The sequence below is a fragment of the Mesocricetus auratus genome, unplaced genomic scaffold (genome assembly GCF_017639785.1).
Source record: "Mesocricetus auratus isolate SY011 unplaced genomic scaffold, BCM_Maur_2.0 Super-Scaffold_100676, whole genome shotgun sequence".
Classification (NCBI taxonomy): domain Eukaryota; kingdom Metazoa; phylum Chordata; class Mammalia; order Rodentia; family Cricetidae; genus Mesocricetus; species Mesocricetus auratus.
Window position 1 is genome coordinate 10,989,955 of NW_024429266.1, and position 13,093 is coordinate 11,003,047.

Below are 13,093 nucleotides of genomic sequence, written 5' to 3' on the forward strand. Positions count from 1 at the left end.
TCAAGCCCAGTGATCATTTCAACAGTTATCTGAAGATTTGTCCACCTATGTGATATTAGCACTTAATCTGTCAAGCCCAGTGATCATTTCAACAGTTATCTGAAGATCTGTCCACCTATGTGATATTAGCACTTAATCTGTCAAGCCCAGTGATCATTTCAACAGTTATCTGAAGATTTGTCCACCTATGTGATATTAGCACTTAATCTGTCAAGCCCAGTGATCATTTCAACAGTTATCTGAAGATCTGTCCATCTATGTGATATTAGCACTTTATCTGTCAAGCCCAGTGATCATTTCAACAGTTATCTGAAGATCTGGCACCCACAGGAGGACAAAAAAACTTCTCTTGTCTTTGGATAGAGAGAGATGTGGTCTCCCAAGCTCAGGTAGATCCCATGGAGTGAACAAGTCCCCTGTATCCTGCAAATTGCTGTCTAGTTATATAATTTCTGGGAATTAACCTATTGACTACAGTTAAGTAGAGGTATTTGCTGGGAGAATGCAGAATTTCCATAGAAAATTTTTTTGGACAGGGTTTCTCTGTGTAGCTTTGGAGCCTGTCTTGGATCTCACTCTGTAGATCATGTTGGACAGAGATTCACCTGTCTCTGCCTCCTGAGTGCTGGGATTAAAGGCGTGTGTCACCAGTGTCTGACAAATTTCCACAGAATTTAAGGCCAGGAAGCCCAGCTTCACCTTGCAAGGGACTGGGCATCAAAAGCTGGGAAGTTTGGACCTAGGGCAATTACCTCTCTGATAATTCTTCTTCTACATCTCTCTCCTCTAAATTCCCACTTCCTCTTCATTCTTTATGCTCCACCATCATCTTTGGACATCATACATATGTCTAATTTAATTCTGGATTTACATGATATTTTCATTTTGGGATGCAAATTGAGACCAAACTTAGTGCAGAAGAAATTTCCCTGGCCCTGTTTGGGATAAGTGCTAACATCTGGGCTGGTTTTATGTAAGAATGAGGATGGGTACTTTTACTTGGTGCACATCTGGTAGGACTTGGGAAGCAGATTATCTTAAACAAGGACATGAGCTGGACACATTCCTTAAAGTTATTTGGCTACAGATAGAAAAAAATGCTCTCTGGATATTGAAACAAAATGTCTTGGAAATGCATACAGACACTTCTTGTAATCAAAGGCAACAGGGCATAAACCTTTTCTTTAGAGCCTTGCTGCATGTGGGACTCAGTTCTAATGGCTATCTTCTCTCTGCATGTTCCTATACCATACTTAATGTTCCTGAGATGAGGGGTTTTAAAGATTAGTTCTAGGATGTAGCAGGAAGGTCATGAGTTCAAGGCTAGCTTGGGTGACATAGTAAACCACTAATAGTGAGTAAAGTAAAATAATAGTAACAGAACCAACGCCCCACTGTTGTCCGTGAAGTCTCCTCTTCCCTGGCTCCTCCCTTTGGTTGGCATCTCTGTTGATTGAGGCAACCTCAAAGATCTAAGACTTGGGAGTTTTTTTGTTTGTTTTTTTTTTAGCATTCACTCATTGTTTTTCCATCTGGATATGACTGTCTGAGAAAACACTCACAGGAAAGACTACATTTCTACCCATGACTTCTTATAGGTTCTTACTTTCATCTAACCTTTTCCCCTGGTCCCTGTCCCTGTCCTCTCTATCTTGTGGTCTCAAATGGGCTATATGTTGAGGATGACCTCAACTACTGATCCTTTTGCCTCTACTGCCTGAGAGTTAATTTCCAGGCATGTATGACTGTGCCCAGTTTATATGATGCTTCATGTACATTGCTAAATACCGTAATCACTGAGCTAAAATCCCCAGGATTCTGGTTTTTGTTTTTGTTTTTGATAACTTGGGCAGACACTCCGGGCATGCCCACGATTCACTGTTTTGTCTGTTCTACTAGAGACTGCCTCATGATTCTGTTGTATGAAATTTGAAGCTCAAAGTTCCTTGCATCACCTGACCTTGTCTAGGTTTGTTCTTGCTGGACTGACCCCACTTCTACAGCTACCTGTGAAGACATGCTCTCACTTCCGGGTATCCCGATGTGCGTGCCCTTGACTACCTTAAGCCTTTCTCATCTTTTATTCAGTCTCAGCTGAAGCTGTTTTTCATTGGCAATCTTCTTTCTCAGCTGTCCACTCCATACCATTCTCCACAGCATCGCCATGGCTCTTAACAAGTTCTGCTCCTTGTGGGATTACAGCTTGTACCCAACAAACCACCTACCCTCAATAAACCAACCAAAGGACCCAAGTTAACAGTGGAGAGCAGAAAAAGGAGAATTAGCCAATGTTGCTACATTGGGAAAAGGGATAAATAAGGAGGAAGAACGATACTTGTCTTCAGGGGAGTTTCAATCCTCACGGTTCTGACATGAAGGTAGGGTTTAATAGGAAACAAGAGATAAAGATAACTAGACAGTCCGTCAAGGTGTGGTTCTCTGTTCACCATTTTCTTGTTCCGTGAGTGACGGAGAAGATAAATACCTGGAATTAATGAAGTAATATCTATTCCCACCTGGAGTGATTAGCCACTGCTTTTGTTTTTCTCAACTTTCAACCAGAGTGTGGGCTCAGGGGTCGGTGCCCGAGTCATCTAGTGGACACTTGGCCCGGCATTTGCAGCCTAGCTAAGTGACATACCAGGGGCAGCCTGAGAAAGAGGAGAGGCACAGGCATGCCCACCCCAGCCCAGCTGCAGAGGCTTTGAGTAGCAGGAGGCCGGGGCCCAGGAGCCAGAGGCGGGACTTCCGGTCCCGCTGGCAACCGCGGCCCGCGCCAGGCGGAAGCGCGGCTCCGGGCCAGGATTCGCGAGCTCCGGCTGGAGCTGAGTTCGGAGCCTCAGTGTCCCGGACGCCTGGGGACCGTGTGGATGCTTCTCAGCGCTGCGTCGCCCGGTGCCGCGCGTTGGGGGAGGCCGGGGAGGCTCGCGGGAGTCGGCGCGGGAGAGCCGGGACTCCGGGGTGAGGACGGCAGGCGGCCCAGGGCCGCTGCGAGGGGCTGTGGAGGCCGAGGTGACATCCTCCATGGGGGTGTGTCCGCGTCCCGCGGCTGGTGGGGAAGGTGGCCCGAGACGGCCTCGGGTGCTTGCAGGGAGAGCTCGAGAGCCAGCTCTCTTCTCCATCGGGGGCGAAGATGAGAAGGACGCATTGAGCTAACCCGTCTGCGAGATGACCAGCCGCGGCTTGCATGCTCAGCAACCATTGCTTACTTTGCAGTAGTTTCTTTCTTTAAGACTCCTCCAGTCCCTTTCCTGTGGGCTTTGGAGAGTTATTCTACGTTCATAGGGAAAACCTCAATTACTCACCTAGCTCCGACTCAGGCTGCCTTTCTTTGTCAGACTAACAGGACTTCACGTCCTTGGTTCAGGCAAGCAAGCCTACCGAAGTTTTGGTTTTGGACTCTTCTCTGCCTTTCGAGTTCAGGTTGTCCCACTTCCTTTGTCGTGGGATGAACTTGTAATGTCTGGAGAAAGCTAGCACCTTCGTGTTTGTACTTTACAGCCTACTGTTTGCTTCCCAACGTGGTGACACATTTTTAGATGTTAAATAGATTGGATTTTTGCCACGTACTGGGTGTAGCTAGGGAAAGCCGGGGAGTGCTGTCACTGATGCAGGCTGATTTGTAATGATTGATGTGTTTCACATCTCAAGAGTTAGAATGTTAATTCGCCCCTCCCCATTCCGTATTTGCCAGCACAGGTAACTTAAATCTTAATTGGTGGTTTGACCTGAACTATTTGAAACAAATCAGAAAGCTCTGTATGTTTATTGATATCCTAGTATCAATATAGCTCTGCTCCAGCGGGATAGTTATTGTAGTAACGGTATGTTGACTGACACAGCTGATATTTTCCAGTGTAGAATGGCACCTCAAACAGCGCTTTTAACGTATTAATGAAGACATTGAATGAAGTCTTCGGAAGTTACTGTGATGACTGCTATGTTGATTTGTTTTGCATGTCTTCATTTAATTTCTCCCTTCCTTCCTCCCTCCCTCCCTCCCTCCCTCCCTCCCTCCCTCCCTTCCTTCCTTCTAAAAAAAAACCTATAGGGTGTCTGGTCTGCCTATGTGTCTGTGTTCCACATACTGGCCTGGTGCTCACAGAGACCAGAAAAGGGAATCATGGTCCCCTGGGACTAGAGTTGGGAGCTGCATGTAGGTGCTGGGAATCCATCAGAGGTCTTCTGGAAGAGCAGCCAGTGCGGTGCTCTTACTGCCTGAGGCATCTCTCCAACCTCTTAATTTCATTTCTTCAGCAGACATGTTGCTTACCTGAAGGCCTGATTTTATTTTAGCATGTTATCTTGATTTAAAACCTCTAGTGATGACCTCCGGCCTCCGTGCCATCCTCCCATTCTCCTGACTTTTAAGAGACAAATCACTTGAGAACACTTGAGTCTTTTTTAACACTTGACTTCCTTTGAGACAGGGTTTCTCTGTGTAACAGCCCTGGCTGTCCCGGAATTATATCTGTGGACCAGCCTGGCCTGAAACTCACAAAGATCCACCTGCCTCTGCCTCCCGAGTGCTGGGATTAAAGGCATGGACTACCAACACCCTGCTCACTTGAGTCTTTATAGTTCATGGATGGTGGAAGTGTCCATCCTTGAAATGCAAGAATGTTTGCTTCCTTTGGTAGGTATCTAGCTGTAGATCTGCCAGGTATGTTCGAAGTTTAATTGCTTTGGGATTGGGAAATCACTGGGATGTTTATTCCTTGCTGTAACTGTTGAATAAATTGCTTAGCTTTCCCTTTAGATACATTCTTTCTTTGCATCCTGTATGATTTAGATGTGTTTCATAGTTAACTATGTTAGTAAGAAATTTTGATTAGCTAAAGTTAATTGCTAGTTATTTGTGTATGGGTTCACACTTTTTAAAAAAAATTTCTGCTGCATGATGTGTGTCTGTCAAGGAAGAGCTGCTTAAGCAGTGATAATTCAAACAGCTTTATATACATACATTTAAATGTTTTGTTTGGATAGTCACCAATTTGTAATATATCAAGCAATTGAGTTAGTTGGTTCAATGCCTTTGGGCTATCAGTTTTCTTATTATGTAGTGCACTGTCAGTTATCTGCTTAACCTAGTTAGAGAGCTATTCCTGCTCATTCGATCCAATCCAGAAAACGGGATATGGCTGAGGAACACAACTTTGTGGATTGGGAGGCACCACAGAGCCAAGAAGGATGACTGAGGCAGAGCCCATCCTTCTTACGATCAGCCTTTGTCCTTTTTCCTTTACTGAGGTAGTCCTTTCCTTCTGTAGTGACCAAGGTGAGTCAGGCCTCAGTGACTCAAAGGGGATCCAGAGCAGCTACGGAAAACTACGGTCCTGTTAAGAAGGGCATAGTCCATCATTCTGAGGCCCTAAGGAGAAGAAGAACTTGGGGGGGGGATATTTGTAATTGATATACAGCTTATCATTTTTATAGAAAAATTTGTGTATGATTTGCTATCTCTGACAAAATTGCTTTGTAATTGTCTAGATTATTTTACTTGCCCGATGAAGGCAGCAAATTGCTAGACTGTTGTTTCTTGGAAAGTGGACATCATTCTGTACTGTTAGCAAAATCTTCATTGCTATTGGAAGTTCCAGATTTCACTAAATGTTTTTTTTCCATTTTTTAAAAATTGAGCTATGCATTTTTTCACTCCCCTTCCCTCCTTCCTTCCCCTTCCCACCATCCCTCTGCCTCTCATTCTCCCAGTTTACTCAGGAAATCTTGTCTTTTTTCCCTTTCCTAGGTGGATCAATGTATGTCTCTCTTAGGTTGCCTGTGTTCTCTGGGGTGGAGATTTCATTAACATTTAAGAGACACATCCTGTTCCTGTGTGTGGTGATCTAAAGTGCCCTCAACTTGTGTGGGAGCTCTGTATTGCTACTAACAGTTTTTTAACTGAAAAATTTTATGCATATATTTCTAATTTTTATCTCCTTATGCTAGGAAGGTTATTATTTTTGCTTCCTGTGGTACCTTTTGGTGTCTGTTTTCTTGCTCATTTGTTAATGTTTATTTTTAGCTTGGCCTTCTGCACTTGAAATACTTCTTCCTAGAAGCTTGTATTGATTGAGTCAGGGCTGGGTTGGGTTGGTGATAGTGATTAATGATCACAGTGTATTGTTAATGTGTTGGTGTTGCACTGAAAGTACTGAAATAGCAATTGGTGTTTCTTTAACATGCTGTGATATTTGAAAAGTGCCCGTTTGACCTTTACTGTTTTAGTGTATCAGTTAGGGTTCCTCGGAAAAAAATGAATGAGTGCACGTCCAGTGCATATGTATTATCAGTATTATGACTTAAAGGGTGATTTTAAGGGGGCCGAGAAATGATCAGTGGTTAACAGCACTTGTTGTGTAACCCATGAGGACCAGAGTTCTGATCCCAGCACTCCTGTAACCCCAGCTCTTGTGCACAGAGACAGGGTTCCTGGGGCTTGCTGGCTTCCAGCCCAGTCAAGGAAGTCCAAGCCTAAGTTGAGGGAGAGATCCTGCCTCAGGGAATTGGTGGTTGGAGAGCAGTAGAGGAGGGCACTGATTCACCCAATTTTAGGGAGTGCCATGTTCAGGCTGGAAATCCCCCAGTTGATTCTGTAGTCTTCTTGTGGTTGACATGTCCATTAGGGCACGGGGTGATGTGTGCTGCCCTTGGAGCTTGAAGAACGTTTGCCAGTGCGCATAGTCCAAGGGGCCTTAAGGACAGGGACCACAAGGACCAGGACTAGTTGTTCAGAGTTTTCTTTCTGGAAGAAGTTGGTGGTAAAGAAACAGGTGCTAATGAAACCCCCAAATTCTGTAAACAAGTAGGGCAGGAGTTTGGAAACCCTCTCCACAGGGTTTTAAGGACACTCTGGGGGCATTGTAGGGTCTAAATGGGACTCTTGGAAGATTGCCAGACTGTAGGCATTAGTTTGAGCTGAATCTTGGTAGTACCATTAATGCTATTTGTTAATCAGTTGTAGTCCAGGACTGTGAAGAGAATTTTTTTTTTCATCCTTTTGCCCTGTTTGAGTTCTTGTCCTGGCTTACCTCAGTGATGGACTGTGGTAGAGATATGTAAGCCATTAAAAATCCTCTCATCTCCAAGTTGGTTTTGGTCAGTGTTTTATGGCAGCAAGAGAAAGCAAACTAAGACAGTAGCTATTTATATTTCACTCGGGAGAGGTGAAGGTACTTTGTCTAACTCTGTGTTAGAATGAAGGCTGGGGCATATTTAAAAGTCCTTTCCCATGAATACATTGTTTTCTTTTTTTCAAAAGGTCCTTAAATTTTTTGTTGTGTGAACCTAAAGTATGGGGGGGGTGTTATTTCATCTGTACACGGACAACCAGGGGCATTTTAGCCACTTGTTTTATTCCATGTGTTTCACTTTGAATTTTTGTTAGATGCAGTTAGCTTATAATTGATCAGTTTTTCCAAGGATGCTGCTTCAATTAATGTAACATAGAGGATAGTTGAAAGTAGTATGCACTTTGGACATGTTTGCTCTGTGAGGTGGCAGTTAACACAGGGCCTGCTCACATAAAAATTCATTTTCCCTGGAATGTGAGATGGAACACTTCTCATCTTACAGCATGCTGCAGGGCAGGGCTGGAATCCAAACTCTGATTAAAATCACCCAGCTTCTATTTATTTATTTATTTTCCTTTGCTCTACACCCATAAGTTATTGCTGGCTGAAAAGGATAATGTAGGGTAACAATGAACTCATTTCCATCTACTGCAAAAAATTATTTTAGATAGTTTTATTTCTTTTAAAAAGGCCACTTTGAAATGAAGAGTGAATTAGGGCTATCAAGCAAGTAGCTATTGGATTCCTGGCCTAGAAGCCTGTACAGGTAGTGCTGATGGCTGTTGCTGACGGTTAGCAGTTTGTTCTCAGATAGCCCCCTCAGGTGTGTGTCCAAGGATGTGGAGTGACAGAGAATTCACGTATTAAGAGTCTGCTTTGTCTAGTCTTAGGTTTTAGGCAACGGTGGTTTGTTCCCAGATGCTGCTTAGGTTTCCTCATGCTTTGGGGTCAAGAGCTTTGACTTTGCTAATCTGCAATGAGCATATGTAAAACCACCAGAAACATATACAATTTGTGCTAATTATTCTCTTTTCAATGTGATAATTGAACCCAGGGCTTCACATGTACTAGAAAGGTTCCTTCTACCAGGCTAAAGCCCTAACCTTAATTGGCTAAATTAACGATTACAGGGCTGGAGAGATGGCTGAGAGTTAAGAGCATGCACTATTGCTCTTTCAAAGGACCCAGGTTCAGTTCCCAGCACCTGCATGGTAGCTCACCACTGCCTGTAACTCCAGCTCCAGAGTTTTTTTTTTCTGGCTTCCTTGTACACATAGACTTGTAAATAAAAAAGTAAGTCTTTAAAAACATTTTAAAGTCCAAATGTAACATTTTGGATTATTTGCAGTAAGTATTTTGCTTAGTTTTTGAAACCTCAAGGAACTAAGGCATTTTGAGTTGCCCATGTCTAATTATTTTGTCACCCTGTCTTTTTCCCATCTCCCATGCAAGTTAGGTATTTGAGGGGTGGATTGAAGTACTGTACTTACCAAATAGTGACTCTTTTTGGCTTCTTTTTTTTTTTTTTTTTTTTTTTGGTTTTATGAGACAGGGTTTCTCTGTATTGTTTTGGAGGCTGTCGGTCCAGCCTGGCCTTGAACTCACAGAGATCCACCTGCCTCTGCCTCCCGAGTGCTGGGATTAAAGGCGTGCGCCACCACTGCCCGGGTTCTTTTTGACTGTCCTATGGTTGATTTGCCCACATGCTTTCCTCTTTGGATAGGTTTGACCTAGCATAATATAGAAATATGTCCCTTAGTATGTAGCCTGATTATTAGTGATTTGGGCTCTGGCCTTCACTGAATAGTAGCCATCTAAAAAAATGACTTAATTTCTGGTTGTTGCTGGCTTCCAGGATTTTGTTATTTGCTGACTATGTGATGGGTATTAGGAAGTGGGTAAATAGAATATAATGTATTAACTTTTGTTTGGGTAGTTTGGAATTTCAGATCTGTTTTATAAAAGATTTTAGTCTTAATTAGAAGACTACTAATAGTTGTTAACTATTTGGTGGTGCTGATCACTGGTTTTGCATCTTTAACATCTCATTTCATCTTCACTACAGTCCAATTAGGAGCTATTAGACCAGATTTGCAGACATGGAAGCTGAGGCTTATGAAAGCCGAATAGCTTGTCCTATCTTCACAGTTATTGTTGGAGCTGGAATTTAGCTTTTAACAATTCTGCTATTAATCAGTCGAATGCTTTCCTTCTTATGCATAATACAGCCTACAGATTTACCCTATAACCACCCCCCAACACCATGCCATTTCTGATTAGAGTTTGAGTATGTGGGAAGGACTGTCCATTTCTATTGTAATCATTGTTCACCTTCAGAAAGTAACCACAGTGTGATGGTTTGAAAGAAAATGGCCCTCAAAGGAAGTGGCAGTATTAGGAGGTGTGGCTCTGTTGGAGTAGGTGTGGCCTTGTTAGAGGAAGTGTGTTACTGTGGAGGTGGGCTTTGAGGTCTCTTTTCTCAAGCTGTGCTCAATGTGGTACACAGTTTATTTCCTGTTGCCTGTGGATCAAGATGTGGAACTCTCAACTCCTCCTGCACAATGTTCTGTCATGATGATAATGAACTAAACCTCTGAAACTATAAGTGAGTCCCAATTAAGTGTTTTCCTTTATAAGAGTTGCCATGGTCTCTTCACAGCAATCGAATCCCAAATAAGCCACAAAGAAAGCAACATAGCATGGAAGCCAGGAGGAGAGTAGAGCAGCTAGGTGTCAGTCAGGGTGCTCACCACAGTGTTTCCTGGAAAACTCTCAGATGTCAGTGGCAGTAGGAATAGCATAGCTCCTCACTGTCACCTTTGTATCTCGAGTCCCCTGGTTTTCTAGGAACCTCAACTCAGGTAAAATGGCATCTGTGGCTTCTGTGAAGAAAAGTTTAGGATGAGCCGGGATGAAGCAGAGTTGGGTTCATTGAAAGTAGGAGGGCCCTTAGGGGAAGAGAAAAGCACATCTGAGAGCATGAGTGGCTTCTTCAAGAAGAGCTGCCCTCCGGTGTCCTGTGGTGATTGTATTTAGGATTTTGGAAGCTTTTATAATGTCATTATTTAGTGGTTTCTAGGGACTCACCTCTCCTTTCCCTCTCTCTTTTCAATAGTTATGAATATAGAGAGGCTTTGGAGGTGCCTTTGATGGGACTTGAATCAGAAAAGCAAACCAAGAGCCCACCAGGATGCACAGGAGTCTAGGATATGTATTTTACTGTAATGGGGTTTCTGATGAAATTCTGGAAAATTAGAGCTGTATAGCTGGGGTAAAAAGCCTTGAGCAAATGTTGTTAGTTGTATTAAAATTCTTGATTCTCAGTTGGCAAGAAACTTCAATAGACATCGTCTTTCAATTTCGTCTCATGCTCAGTTCTGGGATTATGGGCATTTATCACTGGGTTTGTGCTTTCTCATGATTTCTGACCTTGGAACATTTCTTGTAGTTTATTTCTGACTCTACCATACCTTTCATTTTTTTCTTTTTCCTCCTCTTCCTCTTCCTCTTCCTCCTCTTCCTCTTCCTCCTCCTCCTCCTTTTTTTTTTTTTTTAAGACAGAGTTTCTCTATTGTTTTGGAAGCTGTCCTGGAGCTCACTCTGTAGATCAGGCTGACCTCAAATTCACAGAGATCCGCCTGCCTCTCCCTCCCGAGTGCTGTGATTAAAGGCATACACCACCAACGCCCAGCTTCTTTTGTTTTTTTGAGACAGTGTTTTTCTGTTTAAGAGCTCTGGCTGTCATGGAACTTGTTTTGTAGGTCAGGCTGGCCTCCAACTCACAGAGATCCACCTGCCTCTGCCTCCCAAGTGCTGGGATTAAAGGTTTGCACCACCACTGCCCAGCCTGACTCTACCATACATTAAAAAATTATTTCACTCATTTAAAAAATTTTTACTAGACAGTTGATAAAGTATTTTCATCCTTTCCACTCCCATAGTTTTCTCTCTCATTCCCCTTTTCCTATTCCTGTTGAACCCCTTCTTCCTAGCAAGTCCCCTCTACTTTTCTTGTCTTTTGTTTACTTCTTTTGTGACACATTGAATTTAATTGGGGCTGCTTGTATGAGGGTGAGAGAGGAAATATTTACTGGGGCATGGGCTATTTTCTAGTAGCTACACCACTAAAGAGAAAGACTTTACCTCTGCAAGATGCTGTTAACTTCAGTAGCTCTTCAGGTAAGGACAGGGCCTCAGGCCTTCCTCCTACACCATGACAGGGAGGCGTTAAGCAGGTAACTGACCACAGTTGCTGTGAGTTCATGAGGACAACACCTGTGTTATGTCTAGAAACAGTGTTTATAGCACTCCTCTCCATGTTCCAGTTCTCACATACTTCCTACTTCCTCCTCTCTCTTCCATGTGCCTCCAAGAGCCTTGGAGGGAGTGAGAGATGCCCCTTTGAATACTGAGTGCTCAAAAGTCACTTGTTTTCAGCACTTTGGCCAGTTACTAGTCTCTCCACTAGTCATTGCCTACTGCAATGAAATTTCTCTCACTAAGGCTGAGGTCAGCATTAACTTGTGGTCATAATCACAAACACTTAGAAAGTAGCTTTATACTATGCCCATTTATGAAAATAATAGTAGATTCCTAAGTAGGGCCTATGACCCCACTAGGGCCTGTGCCCTTGGTAGCCATGGGTTTTTGATCAGGTTTACTATACTATACCTGAATTTTTTTTTTACTATGGACTGAGCCTCACGTCCGAGTAGAAGAGTAGTTGGTTACCCCCACAATAGTCATGCCACTATTGATTATTGCCATCTAGTTCTGGTGGGTGACCAAAAGCAATGGCAGTACATTTAGGTGGCCTCTAAGCCTCTCTGATCAATAGTTTGCAGAGAGGTAGGTATCCTTTACTCAGCACTACAACCCAACAGGTTTTAGGTGATCTCTAGACATATATTCACAAGCCAGAAACAAGCCCACATTGTCACCTGCTTGCTTAGAGTATTTTGAGCCAAGGTAGTGGAGTGATCATATGGGAGAGGACTTCCTGGCATTCTAGTGACTGCCAAACCTTCTTCATTGAGAGCCATAAAAAGTAACCATGTTGGAAGAAGCAGCTCCAAGAGATTTCCCAAACAGCCTTGAAAACGTCCCTTGTTGGAACCTTTACTGACTTCCCTATCAAGGAAGGAGAACAGCAGGCTGTGGACAGACCTTTTAATGGGAAAGAAGTGCTGTTTCTTGTACATTTTACTTTGAGCTGAACAGGCTTCATAACTTGCTTTGTGCCTGAGATCCTGAGTGTTGTGAGGCTCGGGTGGAGTAAATACTCTGAGAACATTTATGACATTAAGGCTGGGATTAGGGTGAACATGTCAAAACTCATTTGTATTGGAATTTTGCAGAGTTTGCTCTGAGGATTTAGCTTCTTAACGAAGCATTTAAAAGATGATGACCTTACTTCTTCATGAATTTTCTATAAATGAGATTTTTAATGTGTTTCTGGAGGCATCTTTGGCTCAGATATAGTTTTCCTTTTTAACAAAAAAATGTATAAGAGGTTCTTACTGAAAAAAAATTATTACCAAAAATAATGCTTAGGATGTAAGCAGTGCTATACTGACTGCTCATCCCATTGCTCCTTTGCAGTGTACCCAATATACCAATCTTCCTTAAAAAAAGAAGGAAGGAAACAGTGCCTGTATTAACATCTTCTTAACCTCATTTAGCAGTAAATTTAGGAGGACATCCTGGAGTAGAAAACAATGTTGTTGCCTATGTGAGATGTCTTGCTTTGCTTACTGACACAAGTGGTAGTAGTGTGATGTTTTTGGGCCGTGTTTCTCAGTCAGTTCTGATAGACGAGATGAGCATTTCTGGGGCAGTGGCTTGCTCGTAGGTGATAATGCCTAGTGAGAACTGAGCACATCTGTTTGCACACCCAGTGTAAACTCCGACGCCACTTCCAAGTTTTTCTTGAGTGGACCATGTCATTTGCTGTATCACTGGCTTGATCTTCAGGTCTTGCAAACCGCATAGCTTACCCATGAAATCAAGCCATGGTTTCA

At 43.1% G+C, this 13,093-nt stretch overlaps 1 protein-coding gene across 5 annotated transcripts in view; it reads left to right on the forward strand.

Annotated features, from left to right (window-relative positions):
- Disp1 (dispatched RND transporter family member 1) overlaps nt 1-13,093 on the forward strand; it is a 154,620-nt gene that overhangs the window by 7,493 nt on the left and 134,034 nt on the right. The window contains exon 1 of one of the 5 annotated variants that reach the window (XM_013119215.3): nt 2,749-2,961. The exons of 2 other annotated variants lie outside the window; for them this stretch is intronic. The gene's annotated coding sequence lies outside the window, so the exon portion shown is untranslated. Of the gene's footprint in view, nt 1-2,748; nt 2,962-13,093 lie in introns of those variants that run through there. 2 more of the 5 variants (XM_021231850.2, XM_021231849.2) reach the window with 2 other exon arrangements.